Source organism: Lampetra fluviatilis, chromosome 5 (genome assembly GCF_964198595.1).
Source record: "Lampetra fluviatilis chromosome 5, kcLamFluv1.1, whole genome shotgun sequence".
NCBI classification, from domain to species: Eukaryota; Metazoa; Chordata; class Hyperoartia; order Petromyzontiformes; family Petromyzontidae; genus Lampetra; species Lampetra fluviatilis.
The window spans coordinates 13,054,948-13,063,939 of NC_136279.1; positions in this window are offsets into that span (position 1 = coordinate 13,054,948).

The following is an 8,992-nucleotide window of genomic DNA, read 5'->3' on the forward strand; positions in this document are numbered from 1 at the left end:
CAGTTCGTAGGTGCTTTTAATAAGGACCTCTCTTAATGTGTTTTTTACATACATTAGCTGCACAAGCAGTACATCTTGTGTGGTAAATGCAGTACAGATGTATTTCAAAACAGTACTCTATTATTGGGTCTCATTGGTGCACATTGGCACATTCTTACTCCAGAATGGCAAGATGTCTCTATGTGCATGTCAAGTACGGTCAAACAATACCGACGACACGTGGGCTGGGGGTCTTTAGTCAGCAGTGCATTGGCATAGGCGTGGTAAATTCTTATTACAATAATTACAGGATGCTCGTCATCTCAGATACTGTAATGCAGTACTGTATAGTATTCACTTTATTTGAAACAGTTCAATAAATGTAATTCCCACATTTGCGTATCGCCATTTACCCCATTCCCCTGGCAGTAAATGGGGTCATTTATAAGAATCGACTGGAGGAGGTGAGCCATTAATAACATAAACATTCCCTCGTTATTCGCGAGGGATACGTTCCGGAGATGCTCGTGAAGAGCAAATTTCGTGGAAAGTTACCTTAAATTAATACTTAAATAGGCTATTAAATACATTGCAATTATCACAACACATATTTTTTTTTATTGGTTATGATAAACATAAAGTAAATACAACATGAATAATAAAGTATTAAATCATAGTTTATTAATGAATTTACCTTCAGTTCTGATGATGCTGCGAGGTAGAAGGATGATGATGGTGACGATGATGATGATGATCGTTGTGATGTCGTTACTGCTCCTACATATACGTAGAGTTCCAGATGCAATTCGCAGATAGCCAAAAACGCGGATAGCAAGTTCGTGAATAACAAGTTCAAGTTCATTTATTAGGTAAAGCCCTGTGAGCCATTCGGCTCTTGAATCGGGTGCAACCGCAACAAACAAAAAACAAAAACATGAACAAGAAAACATCTTAAAGTGAATATGTGACTAAGTGCAAACAGAAAATCCAAGAAAGTCAGCAAAATATTGCAGAAAAAACACCGTACACCAACGCTGTGCAAAAATCCCAGTGGGATGCAAGGCAATACTGAACTAGCAACGTTTTACCCATGCAACACCATGGGGATAGGAGTAGAGTCAATGATCTCATGTATAGGAAAAGGAAAAAAAGAAACGTAAAGGAAAGAGAGAGAGAGAGAAATTGTAAATGATAGGAAATGATAGGAAAATTATAAGAAGAACCTGATCAAAGGCTCAGGAAAGATGATAGGGAGGAAGAGGCTCCGTGCAGCGCCTGTTTTCACAGGGGGCAGGGAGAGGGGAGCGATTCATAATGGGGTGGACACATAGAAGTCGCGTAATTTACGGGTGATTTAGATATAGATATTTGATGTGCTATAAAAAAAAATACAGATCTATAATGCATATTGAAGTGAGCTGTGCATTGAGAGTCATCATGCTTGGTAGACTTGGCAGACCTTCGAATCTGCCAAGTTGGATTTAGTGCAGGTTGGTGGAGGGAACCAGGCAGAACCGGTTCGAATATCATTGTCACTGATGTTAGCCACGGTTTAGGAACCGCACACAAGAAGCCACCACGTTCGTGATACAGTGCGCGGACCACTGCGTCACTACTCCCTCCATGCTTGTAATTGTTTCTCCCAAAATAGGGATGTGATCCCTTGCATTGTTGTATTTAACCCATGTGAACATTTATTTAAATGAACTAATTGCAGCAATTACTAATTGTGATTAAATCAGGCACACTTTACATTGATTAGCTAATTGTAGTGTGTAATGGGCCCCGTGCTTTATGCAAATCTTAGACAATTTTAAGTCAGGGTTTCATAGAGAAGTGGCAGCTGGTATGTTCTTTGTAGAGTATTGATCTGTACTTGATCCCTAAGGAGCGAGGACATTGCATAGTCAATGGAATTTTGAGACGCATGGCTTACTTTGCAAACCAGTTAAAGGAGCTGAAAGTGGCAGGGGTGCTGGCTGTGGGGGAGGATGCTTGAAGATTCACGGATAATCTGACCTTGTGGGTCTTTGCTTAACTTAGAATTATCATAAGAAAAGGGTTGCTTGTTCGAAGCACGCATAATAGCGCTCAGTGAACCCAATACACTACGGATTTAACGCACTGACTGCAGGTGCGTCCTGTCCTCAGCACAGCACTTTACTGTATTACAATTGCACAACTGACACTTGTCCGACTCAACCGCTTAATTACCACTATGGGTAGGCCAGCCCACGTGCAATTATTGTCCAAAACTTCTCCGTGGCTCGTTTCGAAATCGATCAAATGTTTTCACGGGCAGTTCACCCTTTGCATATGGAATGCTTACTGGGCACATTCACAGTGGCGGCCTTGTCCCATTTATAAGTTGGTGGGCATTACCCTACCGTTCATTCATCCACACAAATTTACGCCGCCTAACAATTTTCCGGCTGGGTGCACCATCCCTGGAATAAGTAAATAAATAAATAAGCAAAAAGGACAAATCCTGGTTGCACAATCACGACTTTCTACTCCATCACAAGAGGGCTTTTTTTTTATTTGTCCGGCGAATGTGCGTTGCCACACCGTATCAAGGGAGAAGGAAGTGAGGGCCAGTCCCGGTGTCGTTTCACTTTATTCTTTGGTTCTTTCGGTTAAGTCACGTCTAAAGATAAAATAATAAATAAAATAATAGCATATTACGACGTTTCGATTGCAACACAAACAATCATCATCAGGCATAAAAGAAATAGCAACAAAAATCTAACTAGAAAACTATAGACTTTGGTTTTGATCTCATAAAGTTGACAGCCAGCAGGTGCACTGCTAATTTCGATTGCTAAGCTGATTTTTACATATAATGTTTCCCTGAATTGTTATCACTTTAGCCACTTTTAAATGTGTGAAAGTCGTTTGTGTTATGGTTGCCTACACGTAGTAACATTTACAAGGGTTTACGATGCGACAACAGTTTATTGCAAAATAATATAATTGGCTGAGGTTCAAATCGAGAAACCAATTATATTTTAAACATTGCAGTAGTGTAGTTTTCAGGTTACACTATCGCTTTTTGTTATTTTGGTGACTCCATGCCACTCTTGCAAATGAGGCTGTCTTTGTCTCTTGAGTTCTCACCTGGCTAACAACGTAAACTTGAAGTTGGAAACTTTAAATGTTAGCGCCTTTAAAGCAAGCTGCATAGCTCACAACAATTATTCTGTTTCATAAAACGTACAGGAATCCACGTGTAATTCGACGCATGCAGCAATATGAATCCACGTTATCGTCCCAGCACTAAGTGTCGCAAGAGTGTTCGCAAATGCATTTCTTTCGCATGCTTTGCTTTTGTAAGGCCAAAAGGAAGCAGTGACCTGAGGATTGTGTGTGTCAGAGAATAATGTCGACAGTAACAGCTGGTCTCAACATGTGGAGCGACGCACACTGTGGGACAGGGCGTCCACACTCGGGAGGATAATAGAGTCGTCACTGGATGACATCATTGTTATTCATTCTGATTCCGAGAAGGGATCATCGTGTGTATGTGCGGTCATGCAGTAAACATCGCATGTCGCCGTGTTGCACACTGGACTTTCCATCCAGAGGTCGATCGGTTCGATCGCAGAAGTTGAAACATCGGGAACGTTTCTCAAAGCCGCTCCATCTCTGTCCGAACTACTACCTGTGGGCACAACACAGTTAGTTAGTAGTTCGGGGCAGGTTTTGTGTGGAATCATCATTTATATATCCACAGTATAAATGATTCCAGCCTGATAATTGGTTCTTTACCCTTCTATCTGGCAACAAAACTGTCAGTTTTGTTGCCAGATAGAAGGGTAAAGAACCAATTATCATATTTTTACTGGCAAATGAGGTTCCCATAGTGATTCCAGCCTCTTCAAAATTCAGTCAAATGGTTCGCGTTATCGCTTTGTCTTTTGCGTATGTCATTTATCTGAATGTTTTTTTCATCTCATTCAAGCACTGGCTGATCTTGCTTTTACTGGAATTTTCAATACCAAACTGACCACTTTACTAAAGCATCCTGTTCATTCGTCTCATCCCTTTGTGATGCCGTTGCTCGCACAGAGTGGTTTTCATCCCGTGTCAGCTCTGTTGGTCTGGTCATACCAAACTCCCTGTATGTTATGGACTGCTTCCTTCTCCTGCTTCAAGTTGTTTTAAAAGCCTCCTCTTTTCATGTCAAAATTATAGCCTAGACTCTCAAGCCTTCCTCCTCCAGGATTCCGGTTTCTATATATCACATTTAAAGTCTCACTTCGGCACTTCTCTTTACGTTTGGAGGGGAAATAGGACATTTGTCCAGTGCCAAAAACTTATGAAAATAATAGATTCCATGTTTACAAGTGGGACTGTTTATGCATGTTATTGTGTTAATATGATGAAGAATATTTGTATAAAGAGTACTGCACTACCTTCATTAGATTTAGTGTTTTTGGATGCGTATGGGGAGTAGTGGCGCAGTGGTTAGTGCACTGAGCTACGGACTCAGCGACCCGAGTTCGGTTCCCGCTCACGAACAACACCAGTGACGATTATCTGAACTGGTCGTGGGTCTCCGCTAGGTCGACTCAGCCTGAAATTAATACCTGGTGCGATGTGTAAACATCACCACTTGGGAGAGCGTGGTGCTTATCACCCACCCCTTTGTGTGCCGTGCCGGTCTTCATCGGTGCTCGCTAACAGCATTTGAGCCAAAAGTTGGTCAAGGCTACACGGGGACCTTTGTCTTGGGGAGGGGGGCAGGGGGTGATGTCTTTTCTGCTCTGATGTCCGTGGAGAAAGGAAGCATAAATTCGGTCCTGATGACCATCCTGCCGATCCTTGCGCAGACATCTCTTCTCTCACTGCTGCTGTCCTAAACGTGTGTTAGTTAATTATCTATCTGACAACGGGGTACATTTAACCTTGTTGATTGCCATAGGAATGTTGTTGTTCGTGGAAAGATTTATAATTTACCGTCAGTATGGGTTATGCTCGACTGATGGATACTGAGTACAGTTCTGTTATTCTACATGGTTAATTACGATCTTTTTATATTGTCGTTTTGTGGCTTGCCTTTTAAAAAACTCATTAATGACATTATTACACATGTGCAATATGCCATAGTACCTTTCTAGCACATGGGCTAATAAGATCAAGATACCAATCTTTAATTGACTTTCGTTGTCATTTTGAATGTTAATGAAATCCGGTGTTCATTTGTAATGCCAATATTGCACCATAGTGCTGAACAACGCTGATTTTTTTCGGATGAAATTTCATTAAGCCTGTAATAATGTAGTAAAATGTCAATCCCTTCGAGTTACAAAAACAGGTATTCGATCCACAGATTCAGATACAAACGTACTGTATTTCGAGTGCCATTACCACTCACATCAATTTCAGTGACTCTATTGGCCAAAACAAACCTCTGCCTCATTGCAAATTCATGACTCAACGCATCACAGGACTGTGTGTACAAACCATTCAAGCAACAGAGACACGCCCAGAGGATCGGAGTCGGTGCCATAGAGCCCCATTGATACATGGTACGGTTTTCATTGCTGTAAACAGAACTACAGTGCTGCAAATGAAATACAGTACCATCATACACGGGTGTGACATCCTGCTACCGTTGGATCTCCAAGTTTACATTTGCTAAACATATGTGCGGGCTTTCCCCGTTGATTTTGGCTCATTTACACGAGCACAGTCTAACAGACAAACTGGAATAGAGAAACGTAATTATGGTAATTTAGAAGCGTATGTGTGCAGAAGGTTTGCGATGAGAGGTTAAGGTCTTATGAATGAAGTCAAACTTCCGCAACAAGAAAACAGGATATCCTTATGGAAGGAAGTTGGGGTTGTTTTGAAAACATGGCACTGTATTATCAGGACATATATCCAAAGTACAGCATATGAACGAACTAACCTTGAACATGATAAGCAAGGCAGAGAAACAGTATTTCAAGATCACACATTAATTCTGGAGGGAGCACGTGTAATGTGGCGCATTTTAAAAATAACGTACGGTCCTTTTTTTCATGAAGAATGATTAGCCTGCAGATAAAAAATGCCAGTGGGTGCATAGTCACGAGAAATGATATGATCATGTGTTGTGTATAAAATACATAGTTGACAGTTTTTAGAAAAATAAACGGCCTATGTGCTGAATCACTTTTGCCCGTGTTTACCCGTGATGTGCACATGCTATGAAACATAATATAGCTTTGTGTTTTGCTAGCAAATTTGAACTTTATACTGTACAATAATGCCCATGGAAATAATCTCACGTGAGAAAAAGCACGCACCATCTGTGGTTTTAAATGTGTATAACTTGTATAAAACTGGATGTAGCTATTATACCGATTGTATGAAATATGATATTATGCAGCACTTTGTCAATGCAACTACTGGATGCAAGTATTTCCACGTCGGGTCGTTCAAGGGGGTTGTTTTCATCAAACTTCAACATGCCGGTAGAGAGCAGTACAAGACTCGTTCGGCTCTGTTGGTCTCTCGGCATCTCCACTGATTTTATCCGTGATTGGGAATCAAACGCAGGTCGCCTGATTCAAAGTGCAACACGCCACTGCTTCACTCCTCCACCCCTGTACACAGCAGTCGAGTAGAACTCCAATATTCCTGGTGGAGGGAAACCTCCAGCGGACCCGTAATCCGCGACACACCATGACAACCCTACAAAAAGGAGAATTGTCAGTGAGTCACGGGTTTTAGGAGGAAATATCCACCTATCTCATATTTTTTGCATGCTATAGAATTAACTCGGCACGTGACTAGTCACTGGAAAAATCTGTGTTAAAAAAGCGGATTACAAGAGTTTTGTCATGTTTTTATAAAAATCAAATCGACAAAATCTGCCATATGGGACTTAAGTTAACAATATTTTAGCCTTCATATCTAAGTGTAAAAAATGCAATATTCCCTAACTACTAAAAGATCACGTCAGCACGGTATGTGCAACATAAACCCCCCAAACAGCAAATTAATCCGAATGTATCTTTGCATCTTTATTTACCTCTTTCCATCTCCTATTTGTCTCATTGGACCTCTGTCTTTGTGTATCTCGGAGATAGTCAGAGACGCGTGGGAAGCGCTTCAAATAAAGTCGTCTCTGTATGTCGCGAGGCACCGCAAATGGCATGCTTTTTGTTGTTGTATATCGCAGTGGCTGCTTTTAAACTCGCCAAGCTTAAAAAAGAAGAGTCAGCGTGGCGGACTTCAAATCCTTGTCGAGAGCAATAAGGTAGACTGCACTTCTGCGAGGAAAATATGGCCAGTCTGTTACTGTATATGTAGTCAAAGATAGAAAACATTTTTTAGAGTATGCTGAATTTCATTGTTTAACGTTCGTACACCACGACTCTACTGGAAGAATATACAGTCATCAAACAAACATTTTACACACTCAACTGACTTGGTTATGCACACACCAAGCCCATGGCCAAACAAATTGAAACCCGCCTAGTCTGGAATCAGCAGGAAGGGGTCACAACCTTAGCAAGCAGACATAGGCATCCAGACTCTTTTAAGGAAAAGTGAAGTCACTTCAGTACAGTTCAGTAAATGACATCTGGAGTAGATACAGTTAAATACCACAGTGTGTCTGTAACCAAACACCATACTTTGATGACTTTTTTCCAGACTGATTTAAAAATATATTACAAACCCATGCCAACATAGTCAGAATTTAAACTGTTGTATGCTATTTGACACTTTTTAAGAACACATTCTGCGAACTGTTCTCTACATTTCACACTTTTTAAGAACATTTTACAGAATGTATTCCACGATTCTAAGATCGCGTGAGACTGAAATAAATTACATGTGACCTACAGTAGTGTAATTTTACTTTTACGTTCATTGGAGACAATGAAGGAGAGTGCCCAATTTGAACAGGCCACGTTATGGATGTTGACAAACATGTGTAAGCTGTGTTAAATGTTCGCAGGATGTGTTGGGAGAATTGTTAGGAGCAGGGAAAATGACCCTGTCCCTTGAGTGTCAAAATAAATAAGCAAATAATGTCTCTTTCACACATCCGTCTTTCCATATAAAATAAAAACTAAAATATTTCTAACACAACCCATCATTGCACGGCCTTCTGGGACTGCATAACTTAAGCAGCATTGATTTAAGCAAACTCTGGACTAGCTTTGAAGCAGACAGTGTCTCATCAGCAGAGTCATGCTTACTTGAATCAATGCTGGTTAACCGCCGACCTTACCGGCAATGACCCTCTCTGTCCCTTGAGTGAATGCGTGGCTATAGTGTCGGGTACACGGTTTAATGGACGTCATGCAGTCTTGCTTAGGTACATTTGCTGTCTGTCAGTTGATCTGTTGTACGTGACGTGAACCATCAAAGCGCTAGCGTGGCAAGCTCACGATGCTGAGGCAGCTGCATTGTTCAATACACAGTAAGAGCGGTTTAAATCTTGGCCACAGTTCTCTGTAATCCTCCACTGTCTCTGTAAAATGTAATGAATCAATTGGCAAAACACTTTCAATTTTCCAAATGTGTTTGGTAAGAGTGGGACAATTGGCCGAATATCCTTCAGACTTTCATTTCATGTACATAGAGCAATGCCTCCTACACTGCAGTTGGGTTGCACAATCTCACTTTTACTGTCATTTGCATTATTTATCGTTTTTTGCTTGTCTTTAGACTCTCAGTGGGTTCTATCAGGGGTGTAAGCTACACAGTATGGTGATATCCTGTGACATGCCAAGCATGATGGGAGGACAAAGCTTAAGGTCACATTTGCACCAACCCAGGTCACCCTTGCAAAAGAGCCAATCTTGTTTCATGTGTCTCAATGGGTTTATTTCATCTCCTGATTACATAAAGGATACATTCACACATTTTTTCCCTGTCTACAAATCGTCCAATTTTGTCTGATTAATTTCTATTCTCATTCCTTTCCAGCCTGCATGCACCTTTCTCACCGATGAGTTTCTTGTCGTTTGTAGAAAGTGTTAGATTTGGTTCTATGTGTAAGGCGTGCAAA